The sequence below is a fragment of the Budorcas taxicolor genome, chromosome 11 (genome assembly GCF_023091745.1).
Source record: "Budorcas taxicolor isolate Tak-1 chromosome 11, Takin1.1, whole genome shotgun sequence".
NCBI lineage: Eukaryota > Metazoa > Chordata > Mammalia > Artiodactyla > Bovidae > Budorcas > Budorcas taxicolor.
Window position 1 is genome coordinate 29340470 of NC_068920.1, and position 21784 is coordinate 29362253.

The 21784-nt window shown below is 40.2% G+C and overlaps 8 non-coding genes across 8 annotated transcripts; 2 read left to right on the forward strand and 6 right to left on the reverse strand.

Annotated features, from left to right (window-relative positions):
- The first annotated feature begins 4285 nt into the window (after positions 1 to 4285).
- TRNAM-CAU (transfer RNA methionine (anticodon CAU)) lies at positions 4286 to 4358 on the forward strand. Its single transcript has one exon. It is a non-coding gene; the product is annotated as a tRNA-Met (tRNA).
- A 1222-nt stretch (positions 4359 to 5580) lies between these two features.
- Positions 5581 to 5653, reverse strand: TRNAA-AGC (transfer RNA alanine (anticodon AGC)). Its single transcript has one exon. It is a non-coding gene; the product is annotated as a tRNA-Ala (tRNA).
- Positions 5654 to 6106: 453 nt separating this feature from the next.
- TRNAV-AAC (transfer RNA valine (anticodon AAC)) lies at positions 6107 to 6179 on the reverse strand. Its single transcript has one exon. It is a non-coding gene; the product is annotated as a tRNA-Val (tRNA).
- Positions 6180 to 7659: 1480 nt separating this feature from the next.
- On the forward strand, positions 7660 to 7732 carry TRNAM-CAU (transfer RNA methionine (anticodon CAU)). Its single transcript has one exon. It is a non-coding gene; the product is annotated as a tRNA-Met (tRNA).
- A 988-nt stretch (positions 7733 to 8720) lies between these two features.
- On the reverse strand, positions 8721 to 8793 carry TRNAM-CAU (transfer RNA methionine (anticodon CAU)). The gene has a single exon. It is a non-coding gene; the product is annotated as a tRNA-Met (tRNA).
- Positions 8794 to 13122: 4329 nt separating this feature from the next.
- On the reverse strand, positions 13123 to 13195 carry TRNAM-CAU (transfer RNA methionine (anticodon CAU)). The gene has a single exon. It is a non-coding gene; the product is annotated as a tRNA-Met (tRNA).
- A 5363-nt stretch (positions 13196 to 18558) lies between these two features.
- TRNAM-CAU (transfer RNA methionine (anticodon CAU)) lies at positions 18559 to 18631 on the reverse strand. Its single transcript has one exon. It is a non-coding gene; the product is annotated as a tRNA-Met (tRNA).
- Positions 18632 to 20111: 1480 nt separating this feature from the next.
- Positions 20112 to 20184, reverse strand: TRNAA-AGC (transfer RNA alanine (anticodon AGC)). Its single transcript has one exon. It is a non-coding gene; the product is annotated as a tRNA-Ala (tRNA).
- Between the last annotated feature and the right edge of the window lie 1600 nt (positions 20185 to 21784).

Below are 21784 nucleotides of genomic sequence, written 5' to 3' on the forward strand. Positions count from 1 at the left end.
GCTCCGGGAGTTGGTGATGGACAGGGAAGCCTGGCATGCTGCAATCGATGGAGTCGCAGAGTCGGACACAAGTGAGCGACTGAACTGAACTGAACTAGTGAATTAAACAATACAAATTTATCGTTTTTCAGTTCTGTAGTTCAGAAGTCTAAATCAGGGCACACTCGGTTAAAATCAAAATGTTGGCACTGCTGTGTTCCTTTCTAAAGAATTTGCTTCCTCACTCTTTTCAGCTTCTAGGCTTCCTGCAGCTTTTGGCTCAGAGACTTCTTCCTCCATCTCCAAAGCCTGCAATGAAGGACCATTTTCTTCTCATGTCACATCTCTCCAAGCTTTATGTCACTGCATAACTAAGACTATAGCTGGAAACTTTCTCTACTCTTAAGGACTCATGGGATAATATTGGGCTCACCAGTGTATTTCCTCATCTCAAGGTTGTAACCTTGATCACATCCACAAAGTCCTTTTTGCCATCAAGGTAATAAATTCACAGGTTCTCCCTGTACTGATTGCTGATGTCAGGGGAGGACTCTGACTGCTTGGAGGGAAACAAAGATCATCATTATTGCCAATCACCAGAAATAGAAGTCCAGTCTGGGACTGCACCTTGGTATCAGAGTCACCAAGGAAAACACAACAACACAGTCAAGCACAGGATAGAACAAAACTTTACTTCCATGGGGAAGAGACAGAGCAAGGTCAGCTTTAGTATGTCTGTTAGCTCCCCATGTCTAGCAGGTCCCCACAGCAGCTATGCACACCCCTCTCATGCCACAGTAGGACCACAACCCCTGCCCTGTGGAGTCTGAAATGCTGGAAGCTGTGAGCAGGCCTGAGGGTCACTGATGAACGTGTAAGCTTAACAAAAGAATACACTTTAACTATGAAACAGGGAAATAGATTCTCACATGGGGCTATAAGCCTGACATAGGCTATGTGGGCTCTTTATCTCAGGTCAGGATGTGTTTCAGGCAGAAGGCCCATTCTTATCTGACCAAGTAGGGATTAAAACACTGTACAGGAGACAGCCTTTCTCATCACCACCCCCCCCCCCCCCATTCTACTGAAACAACAGATAAAGCATGTCCAATCTGGTACGACCCTTGTTGCTGTTGTTTAGACGCGAAGTGCTGTCCAACTCCTTTGTGACCCCATGGACTATAGCCCACCAGGCTCCTATGTCCATGGGATTTCCCAGGCAAGAATACCGCAGTGAGTAGCCATTTCCTTATACAGAAGATCTTCTCAACCCAGAGACTGAATCTGCATCTCCTGCATTGGCAGGCAGGTTCTTTGCTTGAGCCACTACGGAAGCCAGGTAGGAACCTAGTCTACCTCAAGTTTGGAAGGTAGTCTACCTCATAAGTTATGACCAACCTAGATAGCATATTCAAAAGCAGAGACATTACTTTGCTGACTAAGGTCTGTCTAGTCAATGCTATGGTTTTTCCTGGTCATGTACGGATGTGAGAGTTGGACTGTGAAGAAGGCTGAGCACCGAAAAATTGATGCTTTTGAACTGTGGTGTTGGAGAAGTCCCTTGGACTGCAAGGAGATCCAACCAGTCCATTCTGAAGGGGATCAGCCCTGGGATTTCTTTGGAAGGAATGATGCTAAAGCTGAAACTCCAGTACTTTGGCCACCTCATGCGAAGAGTTGACTCATTGGAAAAGACTCTGATGCTGGGAGGGATTGGGGGCAGGAGGAGAAGGAGACGACAGAGGATGAGATGGCTGGATGGCATCACTGACTGGGTGGACGTGAGTCTGAGTGAACTCCAGGAGTTGGTGATGGACAGGGAGGCCTGGCGTGCTGCAATTCATGGGGTTGCAAAGAGTCGGACATGACTGAGTGACTGAACTGAACTACCCCATAAGTTGGGTCTAGTGGGTTCCCTGAACAATCTGGCAGTTCACTGGCAGAGACTTTCTGTCGTTTTGAGAGAGCACATTACCAGGATCACCAAGAGAAATAGACCCAGGATTATGGCCAATCCTTGCTGGAGCCTGTTTCTCAACTATGAACCCCAACTGCCAGGGCTGAGGCAGCTAAAGAGGCCAAAGAATGCCATGGCCTTTAGGTATGACATCTAAAGCTCAAGCCAAAACAGCAAAAGTAAACTGTACAGAATTCGAACCTGCCACTTCACACAACCATAATAATATTCCATGAGATAAATGTCTACATGTGGGGAAAAAAGCTAGGACAAGGTTGAAGATAAGGTTCATTTCCTATGTGAGGCCACTCCTTGAAGATTGGGAAAGCTCTGTTTTATCTAGTACATAGAAAAAACACAGAGGAATAAAATGGGGAAACGGGGAATATGTTCTAAAGGAGAAAACAAGATAAAACCTCTGGGGGTGGAGGATTGTAATAGTAAAATAGAGATAAGTAATTTACTTGACAGAGAGTCGTAAAAATGGTCACCAAACTTGGGAGAATGGATGAGCACAATGAAAACCTCAACAAAGAGACAGAAAATATAAGAAAGTACCAAACAGAAGTCACAGAGCTGAAGAAAACAAATTTGAAGTGAAAAACGCACTAGAGGCTTCCATAGCGATTTCTTTTCCCGGAGCGGATAGTCTCTTGCTCCCTCTTGTGTTTATCGATGGTATTGCAGGTTCTGTGGTGCGGCCTCAAGCTGTCAAACTCTCCTTTGTTCTCAGGGGCCCCCAGGCATCCAAAGTATGAGAATTTGGTATGAGCGCTTCTAGTCAAGTGAGAAAGAAACCAGTCCCTTGGGCAGACTCCCCCCAACCCTTGAAAACTCAGAATCTTTGGCATATGTTCCATTCTTCCCTTGCTGTCCGAAGAGAAAGGCAATAATTTGGTCATTTTCTCCTGATCTCGCTGAGTTTTGTCAACTTGGAGGAAAATCTGTAGTGGGTGGAATGCCATAGTTTTATTTATCCATTTCAATGCAGCTGTTTCTGGCTCTGCACAATTTGGGGGTACTGCGACGTCCTAACTGGTTTCTGGAGAGCTCATAAAAGCTTTTTGGACCATATACTCATGTTAAATTGGTGTCTCTGTCAGGGAACAAGGTCCGTGGCTTTCTATTTTGCTATCTTGCTGATGGTCATCCCTTCTTAGCAGTATAATTTAAAGCTCTAGAATTTATACATATTCATTTTAGGAGGCTGCCTCTGATGGTAATAAAATATAGCGAGGTTTTGTTACTATCTTCTATATGGATTTAATTTTAAGCAATAAGTTAATGCTGTATTTAATATTCAAACATTTCCAACATTTGGCTATGCCTCCATCAATTTCTTTCTACTGATTATCAGGGATGGTCATCTGACTGAACACTGGCTTGTTTAGTGACAATTGTGATAATTTCTATCTACAGGAGAGGAGGTTGGGTAGGGGACCCATGATTTAAAAAATGAATGCATAAATACATGAGAATTTTTTACCTATAAATTCAAGATTTATAGAAAAGATTCAGGAAGTCCAATTCACCAAAAGCTGAAAAGAAATCCATAGCCAGTTACATCACAGTGAAACTGTAAAAGAAGAGGAGAAAAAGGAGAGGAAGAAGAGGGGCAAGAGTACCAGAATGACGTTAAAGACTAACAACAATTCTCAAAAATAGAAGAGAGATTGCCAGCAAAGGTGACACTGTAAGCTAGAAAATAGCTCAGGGTAATTTTCAAATTGAAGAAATAAAATAACTCAACTAAAATTACACTTAGTGACTCTATTTTTGAAGAATGACAGTGATATAAAGATAGCATGAGATAAAAGAACATTTGAGAGTTTATCCCACAGAGACCCTCAGTAAAGGAAATCTCAAGAATATACTATAAAAGGAAGGAAATTTTCATAGATATTCCTCGGTAAATATTTTCAAAGACACTGCTCTAGACTTTTTGAACAAATTAATAGACAAAAAAGATGAAGAATTTGCATGCTATTAGACTTACAGTGCAAATCATGATGAGAAAATGTATAGACAAAAACATGGGTAAATCCAAACACATATTAACTTTTTGAAAAATAATCCCAAATCGTACTTTGGAAAATATGGTAGAACTAAAATATTGGGCAAAAAAAATTACATACATGTTTCAAGGTATGAAAATTTTCTATACATTCATCCAACTGCTATTCGGTGAGAGTACTATTTCAGAGAGAAGACTCTGGATGGTGAAAACGTGACTGTTAACTCTGAGGGACCGATGATCCAGATGGACAGAAAACAAGAACAGCACCAGCCAGAGGACAAGCACTGGCTTAGATAATTTCTTTATAGCCCAGCCAACAACTTAGTTTCAGCGCCTTCTTAGCGCAGTGGGCAGCGCGTCAGTCTCATAATCTGAAGGTCCTGAGTTCGAGCCTCAGAGAGGGCATAGTTTTTTTTCCTTTAGTTTGCTTTTCCTTAGGCGCGTTTATTTTCCTTGAGTTTGTTTTTGCATTTATTTACCTCTGGAACGCAGTTTGCTCTGCTGTGAAGTATCAAGACGTGATACTGTGTCAGAGTTTTCTCACGATAACCGTTCCGGGTCTCCATTTAGACGAGCACTCCAGCAATGGCTGTTTCTCCGAAAGTTCTAGAGATGCTCCGCCTTGACAGCAGTGACACTTGAGTCTTCAGATTAGTCCCGAAAAACCAAGAAGGGCATAAAACTTCTAATGCTGAAATAACCACGAGTTCAAAATATTCTGTCGCGGCGAACTGTACTTCGCTGACTGGTGCCTGCAGGGTCTATGCCCGCATTCTCCGCCTGCGCATCTCCTTGAGCTCTTGGTCGGGAACCGCAACTTCCCAGTTGACTACAGCTCAATACAGATGTAGAAAACATTGACTTTTGGGGGAGGGGGCAGGGAGAGTCTTTAATTTTTTTTTTTTTTTTTTTTTTTATGAGCCAGAAGAAGACAGAGGAATATTGGACATTGAAATACTGGACATGTGATACATCGGATCTTTCTGATTCCTGCCCACCCCCCCCCCCCCCCCCCCCGCCCTTGTATGGTTTCACACATGTCAGAGCTGGAGATGTCTTTCTTAACTCACAAGCCAACTTTGTAGCCAGTGGAGGAAAACAGTGGAAGGGAGATGAGGGGTCTTGAGCAGGCCAAGATACTCAAAAAGGAAGAAAATCTGTGCGAGGCTGAGCTCGTCATTTCCCATCTTAGCAATTCGATGTTGGTTGTTGTTCACGATCAGAGCCACTTATTCACAGCTCGCGGGTGCATCCAGTAGCTAACTAATAACTTCACGTATATGCTTCCCATAGGGTCTTTCTCCATATTTTTTGGTTACTTGGGGCACTCGGTTTCAGCCCTTGACAAGAAAGTTGGGGCTTTATTGACCCTGCCCTGCCCTGCGCTTCTCAGGATTGGGCCGCCTTGCGGCCAAATGCATAAAGAAACGGAGGGGGAAAAAAGGAATTGGGCATATCCCTTGAGATGACCCAGCTATTCTGCAGCAGAACCCAAGTCATACGTTGGTAGTAGATGTACTAACCACTAGCCCTCGCTATCCTGTTTTGTCCTTTCCCTAAGAAGAGTCTAAAGTGTCTAATTTCTTTCTAGAGATTGGAAGATTGAAGCGCCTCAGGTGAGTAAAACTGGAGGATGTGGGCATCGATCCCACTACCTCTCGCATGCTAAGCGAGCGCTCTACCATTTGAGCTAATCCCCCACCGGGAATTATCACATTTCGCTTCTCCCCCCACCCTCCAGTTTATCAACATACCGTCTCCATTATTCCTTCTTTTGGGTGGTCCAAACTTCAGAAAATGTCAAGCCCGTTAATAGGAATCAGAATTTGGACTAAGGGCACATCATCTCAGAGATGCCCCGAGGGAAGAGCGCAATTGGTACCTACTTCTCTGCCAGGAAAGGAGAAAATAGCTATAGGAAAAGTTTGACACTCCAAAGGTTCTCGATTCAGATTTTCTGGGACAGAAGAGAACACGTCCCAGTTGGGAGGAGTCATCCAGAACAGTCAGCTAATGCGACGAGACTATCTCAGGGTGATTATATGTTTCTTAAAAAGAGGATCCCCCCCAAAAAAGTGGGTTGATGACTCGTTCCTTTTAGGGCAGGCGGTGAGCTGATTTTTCCCCGGATGACAAGGTAAAAAAGCAGCTATTGTTTCCGCTCGGTTTCGAACCGAGGACCTCTCGCGTGTTAGGCAAGCGTGATGACCACTACACTACGGAAACTCACATCGCATTCCAGTTTTGAGATACTCAGTTCTTGCTGAGGTGGATCATGAAAGGTTTCACATCTACATCATATAAGAGAATAACCAAAACAAACAAACAAAAAACCCTGTTACAAATAAGACCTATCGAAAATACGTAGTGAGATCCTATGAAATAGAGAAAAAAAATACGGACATTGAGGTGTGAGAATAAAGAATCAACAGGATGGAAGGAACAGTAAAGATGGTAGGAACTCCTGTGTTCAGAAATACCTGTGTAGTAGGAGTGGAGTGTGCGAGTGTGCGAGTGTGCGAGTGTGTGTGTGTGTAAAATAGACATGGAGAGAAACAGTGATTGAAAAAAGCCAGGACACGTGAAGATACATTGGGGAAAAATGTGGGAAGACTTAAAAACCCTTGAAAAACATGCAGACACATGGCTTTAAAAAGAAAATATTTTATGAAACTTTTTTATTTTGAATGCCAAATAAGTAGGAAATGGAGAAAATAGAATTAGAGAGAAAGAAAAAGAAGTTGTAAGACCTTAAAGGATTAAGGCTTATTCTTTAAGCCCTGAGATTAATAATAGCATGAGTCTTTCTGTATCTGCGGCCCAGTACACTAGCTGGCTTGGAATACATTCTTCATAAACACAGAATGGACAAAGGCATAGGTGCATGAGAAGAAAGAGAAAGATTCTGGAGAGCTGTGTGGAAAGGAGCTACAGTATTTAAGCACATTTCAAGATACTGGGTGTAGAGATTTGAAGGTGATGAAAGAGTCAAAGACATGTAGAATACTTGAATCTGGGTGGTAAACACAAATGATTGTGAATTAATACCTGATGCATGGAAGATTAAATCCTCTCATTTATATTAATAGTGAATTAATGAATGAATTGGGTTGGAGGTAAAGACTAAGTGCAGGGTTAAAGGAAAAGGCTACATTTTAATACAGGAAAAGAAAAAAATCAGCTTTGCGCTTCTGGTTTTGCTCCGTAGAGCCACGAGAACTGAAAAAAGAGATGGTTCAACTATTCTAAGCTTCAAATTTTCTCTGTAAAATGGGAATTATATTTGAATGAACTGCAAAGCTAAATCAAACAATCTGCATAAGATTAATAAACATGTAGTATCATTTTTAGCACCCAGTGCTGAAAAAGGATTTTTTTCATTTCTTTTCATTCTTTTGTATTCTGCTTTCTGCAGGCTGAAGGTGCCTCCCTTCCTTGAACCCTTAAAGGGAAGCAACAGCAAGGTCAAATCTGCAGGAAGAAAGCTATGGACAAGCTAACCTTCAGAAATCCATCTCTGAGTATCCTTTTGGTAACGTGTATAAGAAGTAAAACAGAGTATCATTTCTCTTTCACATTTTAAAGGAAAATCAACTGGGCAAAGTTGGAATCCCACAATCCATAATCACATATGTCATAATGCTGCACCCGGCGGATTCTACGCTCTGAAATGATGGTGTCCACACCTTTCAGGTACACCTTGTCTGCCTTCTTAGCGCAGTAGGCAGCGCGTCAGTCTCATAATCTGAAGGTCCTGAGTTCGAGCCTCAGAGAAGGCAGCTTGTTTCTTTTCCCTCCACAGTCAAACTCGCCTAACGTTACTTTGCTAAAAAGAAAACGTATTCAGGCTACACCAAAACCAAATCGAAAGGAACAAACAAAAAGTCAACATAAAATAACTCTGGGAGTTAGTGAAGGACAGGGAAGCCTGGGGTGCTGCAGTCCATGGCGTGGCAAAGAGTCAGACATGATAGAGGGACTTAACAACGAAGTAAAATGACCGAATGCTGCCAGAGAAGCATTTGATAAAGGATCCATTATTTGCTCCGGAGTGTAATACTAGATTTCAAGTCTGTCGCACTTCCCAGTAACTTCAGTAAAATCATAGATGAGGTAATGTAGACCACATCACAAAAATACCATATTTTTGTGTCTTCTCCATCTGATAGAAGACTTCTCTTTCACATTGGTGCTCTAAAGGACTCCCAATGGCAATTAAGGAATGGAAGATGTAAAATCATTTATTCTTTTTATCATGAAACAAATAATTGTTGTTTACACAACTATTTGGGTGCAGTGAATTAAGAGTGAATAAGATCTCCAAATTTCCTTTCTTGTGGAGCTACATTCCTCCATCTTTCGCTTCTTTTAGAGTGGCAGGATGCAGGGAGCTTGAAGATTTGACTAACGTGGTTTGTGAGGGTTCTTACACTTTATCTCTGACATTCTGTGAGCTTGGAGGCTGGAGGGAGAAAGCGGAGACAGAGGTCACTTCTGGCATGCTGACAGTGTAGACAGTGTAGTAGCCTTTTCAGGATAATTGAATATCTTGAAACCAATTTATTCTTTGGGGGCCAGATATATGTCCTTCCCTGTCCTTCACTAACTCCCAGAGTTATTTTATGTTGACTTTTTGTTTGTTCCTTTCGGTTTGGTTTTGGTGTAGCCTGTATACGTTTTCTTTTTAGCAGAGTAACATTAATATTTGACTTTCTTTTTAGCAGAGTAACATTAGGCTAGTTCGACTGTGGAGGGAAAAAAACAAGCTGCCTTCTCTGAGGCTCGAACTCAGGACCTTCAGATTATGAGACTGACGCGCTGCCTACTGCGCTAAGAAGGCAGACAAAGTAAGACTTTCACATTCTAATTAAAATATGAAATAATATTTTTCAGGCACATCTATCAGTTTCCAGGTTTTAAAAAAATGTAACCAGTGCTCCTTGAAAACCTTGCATATAAGACAATGCTGCACCCGGCGGATTCTACACTCTGAAATGATGGTGTCCACATCTTTAAGGTATACATCCACCAGTTGGATACTCTGGCCAGCAAGACCAGAACAATCCTGTCTTTTGCGGCTCTTTTCCTCTCTGATGTTCCAATGATTGGCCTCTTCTCTCTCTCAGAGATCTCAGTCTTGCTGCTTCTGCTGCTGCTAAGTCGCTTCAGTCGTGTCCGACTCTGTGTGACCCCAGAGACGGCAGCCCACCAGGTTCCCCAGTCTCTGGTATTCTCCAGGCAAGAACACTGGAGCGGGTCTCACTCTTGCACTTTCTTTATATTCAAAAGAAACTTAGGAGATACCCAGTTAATATTAACTCACTAACTGAGTGGATGAATACCCCTCAAATGTGTCTACACTCCATATGTCGTCTCACTTTACATCTCCACTTGCATGAACGCGACAGGAGGTATTCTCTCTACAAAAAACACAGACTGGAAAACAACAACAACAACAACAACAAAAATACAGAGAGAAGTTAACAGAAAAACCTCTCTGTTTTTCTTCAGTCTATTGGGCTATTAATTAGACTAAGAGATTTATGAAGATTATTTCATATATTACAATTGAATTTTGACAACTAGGTGTCATAATTTGCATTTTCCACATATGCTGGCAACTCAGAGAAGTGATATGTCTGCTAAGCTGTAAAGTCTGAATTGAGAAGCAGAGTATCTAATTCCAAATTATGTTATTTTTTTCTGCTGCAGCTGATAGTCTCACTGTATAGTCTTCTCTACAATAGCTCACTCATATACACTCTAATTCCCAGTCTCCTCTCTGCTGGCCTTTCGGGCTTAGACTTTCAAGTCAAACTTTGGCTCATTCTCTTCCTTCAAAATCCACTTTCACTGAATAATATTGGCAAATCTGAACACTATTTTGTGAAGCTCTCTTGAATCTATCACTTCCTTTCCATTCAGTCAGCTCATATTCATTGGGGAGCTGCTCTGTGCCTGGCACTGTGGTAGCTTCAGGTGATTCAGAAGGAATAGGGTCACCCAGACTTCTGTTAGAAGGATATATATGCACAAGGGACAATCCTCTTAGTCTTCCTGGCATTTACAGCTAAATAATGGCTAAAAATATGTGTTCATGATGTCCTTCTGCTTCACTCTGACCATTCTTGATTTTTTAGTTTTGATGCGATCTTGCTTTTCTCTCAACTCTTTGGCTCTTCTTTCCACCTTTCTATATTGCGATTTTGCTCTGTTCGGTCAATTAGATCCATTGGTGAATGGTGTTGTTTAGTTAACTACTAGATCTGTCATTAATGAGAGAGAAGTTTTGACACCTATAATGATAACTGTGGGTTTCTCTATTTTTCCTTTCAAGTTTATCAGCTTCAGTTCATGAGTTTTGAAGCTCAGTGGTCAGGGACGTAGAGCCAGTCTTGTCCTTGCCCCGAGGAGAGTGCAGTGTGTGTCTGCTTTTCTCATTTCTTTGTATAGGTTGCAAGATTTGTGGTTGTCAGCTGGAGCTCCCTAGTTGAAGGAGCCAAAACTGGAGAATGTGGGCATCGATCCCACTACCTCTCACATGCTAAGCGAGCACTCTACCACTTGAGCTAATTCCCCACCTTCATCCTTGTGTTTTTTCCTTTAGCTTTTCAGAGTACTATCTCCACTTTATTTACTCTTCTGAGCAGCCCGAACTTCAGAAAATTTCAAGGTCCTTAAAATGAAACCAGGACTGGACTAAGGGCATATCTTCTCAAAGATGCCTAAGGCAATATTGTGACTGGTATCTATTCCTTTGCTGAAGAAAGGAGGAGAAAGTCACCATGGGAAAAAGAAGAGACAAAGGGAACATTTGGGGGTTTCACTGTTGACTGAAGAGAAACGAGATATTAAGAACCCATGTAGAAAAAAATGGTTGAAAGAAAATACATGCAAAAGGGAATAGGTTTTTAATTTGTTCTGGCTTTCACTCAACTTTAAACTATTATCATGGAGAAGGGAATGGCCACCCATTCCGATATTCTGCGTAGTGAATCCCATGGACAGAGAAGCCTGGTAGGCTACAGTTCATGGGGTCACAAAGAGTCGGACATGACTGAGTGACTAACACTAAATTGCTATCTGTTGTGAGTTTTGTAATAGGAGTCCTAAACATCTGTGTTCCCTTACATCTTTTTTTGTTATTCACTAATTAGAAAGCAGAAAATTCTGTCTGGGAAATTTTAAGTCATATAAACTGCCATTCATCAATAAAATTTAAAACATCAAGTAAGGCATAAAGAAAGAGCAAAATAAATCAGCAGACCAGGAGAGTAACATTTTGGAAGTCAATAAAATAATTTATTAAATTATTCACTTATATTTGATCTACCTATTCCCTATCCTTAACTAATACTTCCGTTTCAAGGCAGAAGCCATATTTATGCCTTAACTCCAGGCACTGAGGACACAATGATTTGAGCCTCAACATCCTTATATTCTAGAGGAGAGACAGGAACTTTAAAAGAAAATTCATAAGACAATTTCTAAAACACAGTGCTTGTGAGGAAGGTGGCATAAGTTGATGGACAGATTAAAATCACGGTAAGAGGCATTAGCTAGGGAGGGGGGTCTCAGTAGCAAAGTAACATTTGACTTAGGGACTGAGTGCCAAGAAGTAGGCATATTACTAAGTCTGATTCAGAATGAGAAGTTATATTAGTCAGAATCTGAGAGGTGAAGAAAAGTCCTCTGTGTGCATTTGGGAAACCCAGACAGAGCCCAGTTACCAAAGACCCACAGAAAAGTCAAAATGTAAGAAAATTTCCAGCTCATTTCAAGACTGTGGTGCCAAAGGCCTAACCAAATGGTGGGCTTGCTGAAGGAGCCTCCAAGGGCATCATCCATAGGATTCTTCGTGTCTGAAGAAGCTTAAGATCTAGTTAAAGGAGAGGGAAGTCTTTTAGTGAAAAGCAAAGTGCAAGGGCTGTTCATAGTTCTGCATGGTAGAATTATGACCTTCTTTAATGTTCCTTCCTGTTTTTGGACTTCATCAGGATCTGATCACTAATGCTGTTAAATATATTTCCTGTATTACCTGCTGGAATCCCTCCAGCCTCATTTGAAATATTTTAGCTGCCTATGCAAAGAGGAAAAATTCTATTTGGGATTCTATATGTGGAAGTCAAATATCACCAGATTGTTTCAATTCTTGGAGATATTTCTGAAGGTGTTAATTTAGACTGTCATTACAGGTACTGTGATGGTTGGGCTGGAATGGATGGGTAAGAAACTTCCATAAGGAAGAACCACCCAAAGATCCTACTCCTATTCTTGTTTATGAGTTTACTCTAAGAATTCCCCTGATTTCACATCTTCTTTTTTATTTTGCTTTTGACAATCTGGGTCTTTCTGGTTCCCTCTCAGACCCAGGCAACTCAGTCCTCAGACTCACAGGTTCTGTCATCCATCTTGTCTCTTTAAATGTCCCTCAACAGACTTCTCTCTTTCCCAAGGTCAATGGGTCCCATAAATGTCCATTACAAAATAGCCTTCTTTTCACCAGATTCTCTCTGTTTACAAGGATGGGAGGTCCACTCTCCCACAAGCCAAAAGTCATGAGTGTTGAGAAGGAAAGGCCATCATACTCCAGTACAGATCATGCTCACTCCGTTCACCGCATGTTTTTTGTCCTTATTGTAGTATAATGACAAAGTGGGTGCATGTGTGCTCAATCACTCAGCTGAGTCCACCTGTTTGTGACAGACAGTATTGGTCAAAGACCAAGTCTGTGCTCTCTTCTGGATGAAATAAGAAAAGAACCAGAAATTTATAAATCTTCATTTAAAAAAGAAATCCAATATTTCCCGAAGTTCAGGAAAGGTTCTCTGAGGACTCAGGTCTTGTGGAGAAGAAATGATAGAGAAAAATTGGTGGAAACAAGTATCTTTCCCACTAGCTTTGAGTGCAAAGAAGGGTTTGTAACATTGAACCTAATTCCCATGTCCTAACTCTCTTTTTGATCTGAAATCTTTCTGGTGAATCTAAACTTCTTCACCAATGATTTTACTGAAGTTACTGGGAGTTGCAACAAACTTGAAATCTAATTTCAACCTTCTAAGCAAATATTCAGTCATTTTTCAAATGTTTTGCTGGTGCCCACCTTAATTTTACTTGCTGTTGGGTTTTTCCTGCAACATAACTTTAGCCAGGCCAAAAAAGTGTCATCTGCCCTCTCTGAGGCTCGAACTCAGGACCTTCAGATTATGAGACTGATGCGCTGCCTACTGCGCTAAGAGGGCAGACAGTGTAAGTAATATGTATTGAAAGTAGAGAGGAAATAGTATTTTCCGACCGCCCACACTTTATCAGTTCCTAGTTTTTAATAACTACTTGAAAATCATTCCAATAAACCAATGACAAACCCAGTGGATTCCACATTAGGAATGATGCAGTCCATGCCTTTCCAGTATTCACCCCAAAATAAGATCATCTTGGCTGCATGGCTAGGGACAATTAATGTGCTGTCTTCTTAGTCTTGTATTCCAAAGATGTGCTTTTTCCTGCCCTTGGAGATCTCAGCTGATCTTACATTTTCTATGATCTCCTTGTTGAAAGAAACATAGGAGTTGCCTAGTTAATATTAGTTCACTGAGTGAATCAATAGTCCTCAAGTCTGGACTTCTCTGTCCTACTCCACATCTCCATTCGTACCTACATGGCTGAAGACATTTTTCCTACAAAAACCGCAAACTGACAAAAAGCCACCTTGTTTTTTCAGCCTTACATACTAATTCATGCTAAGAGATTTATGGAGATTATTTCATATAGTCCACTTCAATTTAGGTAATAAACCTATGTACCATATTTTGTACTTTCCAGACAAAAGGCTGAGAGAAGTTAAGTAATATTTCTGTTAAACAGCAAAGTATGAATTGAGAGAAATTATTAGATTCCAAATTGTGAGTTCTCTCTCTACGCCAGTTCACACCCACTATCTAATTCCCAACGTCTGTGCTGGACTTTAGGGTTTTGACTTCCAAGTCCTTCAAAACCCATATCAAATGATCTGCCAAATACTAAACACTATTCTTGTGCAGCTTTTTTGAATCTATCACTTCTTTTCCATTCATTCAGCGCATTATTGTTGTGGAGCTGCTCTGTGCCAGGCACTGTTGCAGGCTCAGGGGACTGTGAGGGAATCTGATTACCCCGAGGCCTCAGGAGTAGGAAGGATAAATATGAACAAGGAATGATCCACTTCCAGTTTCACCACTTTCAGTCTCCCTGGCATTTACAGCTAAATAACTCTTTCTAAAATACCACTTTTCTGCTTCACACTGACACTTTTTGGTTTCCTTGTTTTGATATAATTTTGCTTTTCTCTCAACTCTTTGATCTTTCTTTCTACTGACACTGCGATTTTACTTAATAAGGTCATTTAGATTCAGCGGTGGATAGTGTTTATTCCCACACTGTATTTTCCAATTTGTTATCTACTAGATCTATCAATTAAAGAGAGAGGATTGTTGACATCTTCAACAATAATTGAGGACTTTTCTATGTTTCTTTTCAGTTTCATTAGCTATTGCTTTTGGGTTTTGAAGCTCTGTGGTCAGAGGCATGCAAATTTAGGATAGTTATTTTATTAGTGAGTTGACATCTTATAAATGTATAGCTTCTCAAATTAATACCTGGAATTTTTCTCTGCTTTGAAATCCACTCAGTCTTATAGTAATATATCTACTTTATTTTTTTTTATTAATGCTTGCATGAGGTCTGTTTTCCTATTCTTTGCTTTCAATCTCCTATATAACTTTTAATCTTGAGTACAGCTTTTCATCTCACAACTAACTGTATTTGAAGTGGATTTATTCTAATCAGTATATATATTTTTAATATATTGTGACAAACTGATTTTATTTGATATATCCAGATTGTTAGAATGCATTAAAAATAAATTGCTGACTATAATGACTCAAATAATATTATTATTATTAATAATTTTGCTTTTAGATTTACTAAATAATTTATTAAAAGCTTGTTTCCTCTGTTTCTTATTTTCCTCTGCTCCTCTTCCTCCCTACCCTTACTTGACTTATTTAAACATTGTTAGTATGTGATGTATTGATTACCATATATATCCTTAATATTTCACAGTGTACTTAGAATCAATAAATTACCTTTCAAGTTGTGTATAGACCTCACTACCATTTAGTCCCTTTACCACAACCACTTCATATAGTACAAATAGATACAATGAAAATTCCATCAGACAATGTAATGATTTTCAGTTTCAAGCATCAAACATACTTTAAAGAATTAAAGAGGAACATAAAAGTCTATTATGCTTTCCCAGTTATTTCCTTCTCTTCTATGGTTCCAATGACAAATTGAAGTCATAAGGGAGTAATCACAGTTCAGGCATACAAAAATGGGGAGGACAGCTATTAAGGATCTGGCCTTAGACCAGTCCCTATATCACTGTACCAAACCCAGGGCCACCAACAGCCATAGTTGGAACAACATCCACCAGCTGCAAACTTGTAGTCTCAAGGTTTCCCCTTGTAACTAAGTAACCATTGCAGACCCTAACCAATTCTGGCTTCATAAGCTGTCTTTCTTCTTGCTAGCATCAATTACAATGCTAGACAAACAGCTTATGTCACTGTGTGGCCTTGCAGTTTTTCCCTTTAATAAGCTTCCTTCATTTTGTAGTCCAATGGAACACAACTCTTGTGCTTCTTAAATCTGTGTTTCCCAGGCTGCAGTCCTAGTAAACCTCCAATATAGGCTATTTCAAATGAGTTTCTGTTTCTGAAATTTTGGTTAACTTTCTCCATTTATACTATCCAATATATTTCCCTCTAGTATCATTTTTCTTGTCTCACAGCATTACTCTTTTCTAGAACTTCCATTAGCAATGGAGTCATTCAGTTTACCTTCAAATGAGCAGGTAAACTTTATGTCTGTCTGAAGGGTATTTTTGCCATATTTAGCTATTAGATTGACAGGTCTTTTCTTTCAAAATAACATAAAAATCATGTTATTTTGTTATGGTTCTTACAGTTTCTGATGAGAAATTAACAATCATTCAGATTGCTGTTTTCCTTTCATTTTCTTCTGGTACTTTAGAGCATTCCCCCCCCCCCCCCCCTTTCTAGTTTCAAGCAGTATAATTGTCATCTGTTTGCCTGTAGGTTTATTTGATTTTATCCTGCTTTAGGGTTGCTGAATGTTTATATCTTTTGCCAAATTTGGGTAACCAATTCCCCCCCACCAATGTTTCCCTTCTTCCTCTATTGAGTCTCCAATGATGTGAATGTAAGAATATTGCTATTTTCCTGTTTGTCCCTGGGGTTCTGTCCATTTTTTAAAATACACTTGCCTCTCTGTCATTTGGATTGAATATTACTATTGTTCTATCTACACATTCTTTTTTCAGGTCTGAAGTTGCAATTTGGATGTATATTTTTTTGCCAGTGCTTCTTAAAAGCTGGAGAATGTGGGTATCAATCCCACTACCTCTCTCATGCTAAGCAAGCGCTCTTCCACTTGAGTTAATTTCCCACCTTTATCGAGCTCTTTCCCCCAGTGTGTTAGAGTACTATCTCCATTATTCGCTTGAAATCAGGACTACTAAGGGCATGTCTTCCCAAAGGTGACCTGAAGCAAAAGTGAGATTTGTACCTATTTCTCCTCTAAGGAAAAGGGGTGAGAAATAGCCATGGGAAACACTTGGTGCTCCAAATTTCACGTTTCAGACATTCTGAGATAGAAATGAAAATGTCCCAGTTGGGAGGACTCACCCAGAACAGCCAGCTAATAACAGGACCTTAGGATGATTATCTGTTTCTTTAAAATGAGATGAAAATGACACACCAACAGGAGTGCAATGATCATTGATTCCTTTTAGGGGAGAAGGCAAACTGATTTTCCCTGGATGGTGGAAGGCAAAAACAGCTGTTTCTCCTCGGTTTCCATCCAAGGACCTCTCGCATGTTAGGCTAGCGAGGGAAACTACACCGCACTAGGGAAACTACACTACACTAGGGAAACTCACGCTTTGTTCTATTTTAAGATATTTTTCCATTGTTTCTGAGGCAGGTCATGAGAAATTATATATCTGCACCATATGATACAACAATTAAAAAGCACAAAATATTACTGATAAGAGCCATCAGAAATAAGACACAAGAGCATGTTACAGTGAAGGAAAAAATATGGACATTGAGCGGTACAGATGAAGAGTGATGATGATGCTGTTAAAAGATGATGCTGTTAAAGTGCTGCACTCAGTATGCCAGCAGATTTGGAAAACTCAGCAGTGGCCACAGGACTGGAAAAAGTCAGTTTTCATTCCAATCGCAAAGAAAGGCAATGAGTGTTTAAACTACCACAGACTGTATTCATTTCACATGCTAGCAAGGTATACTCAAAATCCTCCAAGCTAACCTTCAGCAGTACCTGAACCAAGAACTTCCAGATGTACAAGCTGAATTTAGAAAAGGCAAAGGAACCAAAGATCAAGTTACCAACATCCTTGGATCATAGAAAAAGCAAGAGAATTCCAGAAAAACATTTACTTCTGCTTCATTGACTACGCCTTTAACTGTGTGGATCACAACAAACTGTGGAAAATTCTTAAAGAGATGGGAATACCTTACCTACCTACCGAGAAACCTGTATGCAGGTGAAGGAGCAATGGTTAGAACCGGACATGGAACAACAGACTGGTTCCAAATTGGGAAAGGAATACATCAAGGCTTTGTATTGTCACCTTGCTTATTTAACTTATATGCAGAGTACATCATGCGAAATGCCAGGCTGGATGAAGCTTGAGCTTGAGTCAAGATTGCTGGGAGAAATATCAATAATCTCAGATATGCAGATGAAACCACCCTTATGGCAGAAAGCGAAGAGGAACTAAAGAGCCTCTTGATGAGGGTGAAAGAGGAGAGTGAAAAAGCTGGTTTAAAACTCAAGATTAAAAAAATGAAGATCATGGCATCTGGTTCCATCACTTCATGGAAAACTAGACGGAGAAACAATGGAAACAGTGAGAGACTTCATTTTCTTGGGCTCCAAAATCACAGATGGTGACTGCAGCCACGAAATTAAAAGATGCTTTCTCCACAGAAGAAAAACTGTGACAAACCTAGACAGAATATTAAAAAGCAGAGACATTGCTTTGCTGACAAAGGTCTGTCCAGTCAAAGGTATTGTTTTTCCAGTAGTCATGTATGGAAGTGAGAGTTGGACCATAAAGAAAGCTGAGTGCCAAAAAATTGATGCTTTTGAACTGTGGTGTTGGAGAAGACTCTTGAGAGTCACTTGGGCTGTAAGGAGCTCAAACTAGTCAATTCTAAAGGAAATCAGTCCTGAATATTCACTGGAAGGACTGATGCTGAAGCTGGAACTCTAATACTTTGGCCACCTGATGTGAAGTACTGACTCATTGGAAAAGACCCTGATGCTGGGAAAAGATTGAAAGCAGGAGGAGAAGGGAACAATAGAGGATGAGATGGTTGGATGGCATCACCAACTTGATAGACATGAGTTTGAGCAAGCTCCAGGAGATGGTGAAAGACAGGGAAGCCTGAAGTGCCACAGTCCATGGGGTCACAAAGGGTCAGACAAGACTGAGCAACAAATATAAAACACCTGCCCTCTCTGAGGCTCGAACTCAGGACCTTCAGATTATGAGACTGACACGCTGCCTACTGCGCTAAGAGGGCAGATGCTCATAGCTTCTGGCATTGAAAGTAAAATATAAAATAGTACTTTCCAGGCATGTCCATCAGTTTCCAACTTTTAAAGAATGTGACCATGCTACTTGTAAATCATTCCATTTAAACCAGTGCTGCACCTGAAGGTTTCTGCATCCAGGAATGATGGAGTCCACACCTTTCCAGCCTATACGCAACAACTGGACCCTCTGGCCTGCAGTTCCACTTGTACTGGTCCAGTAACAATTGTACTGGTCTTTTGCTGCTCTTTTTCCCTCTTGTGGTCTAATGATCTGCCTGTTGCCTCCTTCAGAGACCTCAGTCACTCTTACACTTTCCTTGATACCTTATATTCAAAAGAAACTTAAGAAGTACCCAGTTAATACTATTAATAGTTCACTGACTGACTAAGTGAATTAGTACTCCTCAAATCTTTCTGAACTCCATACTTCTTGGTCTCACTCTATGTCTCCAGTTACATCTACATGCCCGGAGATATTCTCCTTACAAAAAAAAACACAAACTGAACTTAATTCAAAACCTTCTCATTTGTTTCAGCCTTATAATTATACTAAGGGATTTATGGAGATGATTTCATTCATTCAAATTGAATTTCAGCAACAGAAGTATGCATCATAATTTACATTTTTCAGGTATAATGGAGACTCAGAAAAGTTAAGGTCCCAGAGCTGCTAAGTAGCAAAGCATGAATTGAGAAACAGACTTGAAATGCCAAATTGTGATTTTATTTTTCTGCTGCAGCTGAGGGTCTCACTGTCTGTTCTCCAAAATAATTTATTCATCTAAACTTTAATTCCTAGCCTCTTCGATGCTGGTGTTCTGGACTTAAACTTCCAAGTCAATTTTGGTTCATTCTCCAGCTTCAAAATCCACATTCACTGTCCTGGCAAATACTATTATTCTTGTGAAACTCTCTTAAATCAAGTCCTTTCCATTCATTCAGGGCATATTCATTGGGGAGCTGCTCTGTGCTTGGCACTGCAGTAGGCCCAGTTGATTCAGAAGAAATCTGACCACCCAAACCTCTGGAGCTAGTATGTATACTGACAAGAGACAGTCTTTTTCTGGTTTCACTACTTTCAGTCTTCCCTGGCACTTACAACTAAATAATACTTTAAAAAATGTTTGTTTCCACAATGTCCCTTAGCTTCAATCTGACCATTCTTGATTTTTTATTTTTGATATGATCTTGCTTTTCCCTCAACTCTTTGGTAGAACTTCATTGTGATTTTGCTATCTGGATCAGTTTGATCCATTGATATATGGTGGTGTTTATTTTTTCAACGTGTTTGTTGACTTTCCTTATCTACTAGATTTATCATTAATGAGAGATGTACATACTGAAGGCCAATAGAGCCAGGCTTGTCCTGTTTTGCCCTTGCTCAGGGAAGGGTCCAAAGTGTCTAATTTTTTCCTTTCTTTCTACAATTTGGAAGATTTGCAGTCCCTCAGCTGAAAGAGTAAAAACTGGAGAATGTGGGCATCGATCCCACTACCTCTCACATGCTAAGCGAGCGCTCTACCACTTGAGCTAATTCCCCACATCCAGCATGCATCTATTCCTTCCATTTTTCAGTGGACTGTGTCCACGTCATTATTCATTCTTCCAGGCTGCCAGAACTTCAGGAAATGTCACGGTCTTTAAGCTGGACTAAGGGTCCATCTTCTCAAGGATCCTCCAAGGCAAGCGAGCAGTTGGTACCTATTCCTCTGCCAAGGAAAAAAGAAAGTCACTGCGACAAAATCTGGCCAAAAAACTATATGCGTTTCAGATTTTCCTGACAGAAGGGACCACATCCCATTTGGGAGGACTCACCCAGAAGAGTGGGCTAATGCAGTCGGACTATCTCAGATTGATAACCTGTTTCTTAAACATGAAACTAAAACAGCAAAACAACAGAAATGAGATGATCACTGGTTCCCTTTAGGGGAGGCAGAGGGCTGAGTTTTCCTAGATGACAGAAGGTACAAGGGAGCAATTTTTTCTGCTCAGTTTTGAACCAAGGGCCTCCAGCGTGTTAGGCAAGCGTGATAACCACTACACTACAGAAACTTACCCATTGTTTTATTTCTGGAATATTTATGGGATTCTTGCTGAGGCAGGTCTTGAGAAGTTACGTATTTACACTATATGCAAGAACATACTATTACATGCAAAAGCCATCAGAAATTAGAGGTGAGACATAGAGAAAAGGAAAAATGCATGGACGTTGTAGGATGTAGATGTAAAGCGAACATAGGATGGAAGGAAAAGGCACAGATGTAGGGATTCCTGTGTTCAGAAATATACCTGTTCAATTGGAGTGGGTGTATGTGTGTTTGTGTGTATAAAATAGACATGAAGGGAAACAGTGGTTGAAAAGCCTGGACACATGAAGATACACTGGAGAGAAAACTGGAGGCTTAAGAACACTTGAAAAAATTCCATGCAGACAGCTTACATAATCAAGGTAATATTTCATGATAAATTTTTAATTTTGACTGCCATATAGGTAAGAAATGGGGAAACTGGAATTAAGGAGAATGAAAAAGAAGTTATGTTAAGGGATTGAGGTTTACTCTTTTAGCTTCTGAGATTAGCAGTAGCATCAGTGTTTCTGCATCTCCAATCCAAGACACTGTCTGGCGCAGAATACTTTCTCCATAAACATAGACTAGATCCAGGCATAGATGCATGAGAAGAAAGAGAAAGATTCTGGAGAGTTATGTAGGAAGGATCTACAATATCTAAGTATGTGTCAAGACGCTGGATGTAGAGATTTGAGGGAGAAGAAGTAGTCAAGGACACTTAGAAGTCTGGAACCTGGGTGGCAGACACAGAAGTCATTTTGATTTAGCGTCTGATGAGTGGAAAAATAAGTACACTCATTTAAAAATTTGTTCTATGAATGTATGAAGGGAGGAACTGGCATTATAGATTTATGAGACTATACCTTAAATTAAAAGACAAGCTCACATCTTTTCATATAGAAAACAAACAACCAACTAGCTTTTAATGTCTGGTTTTGCTCCTTAGAGCTAACAGACTTGAGAAAAATGATTCAACTCCCCTGAAATTCAATTCCATCTTTCAAATGGTAGTGATGATATTTGCGTTATTTGCAAAGTTAATCAAACGACTTGCATAAAATCAATAAACTT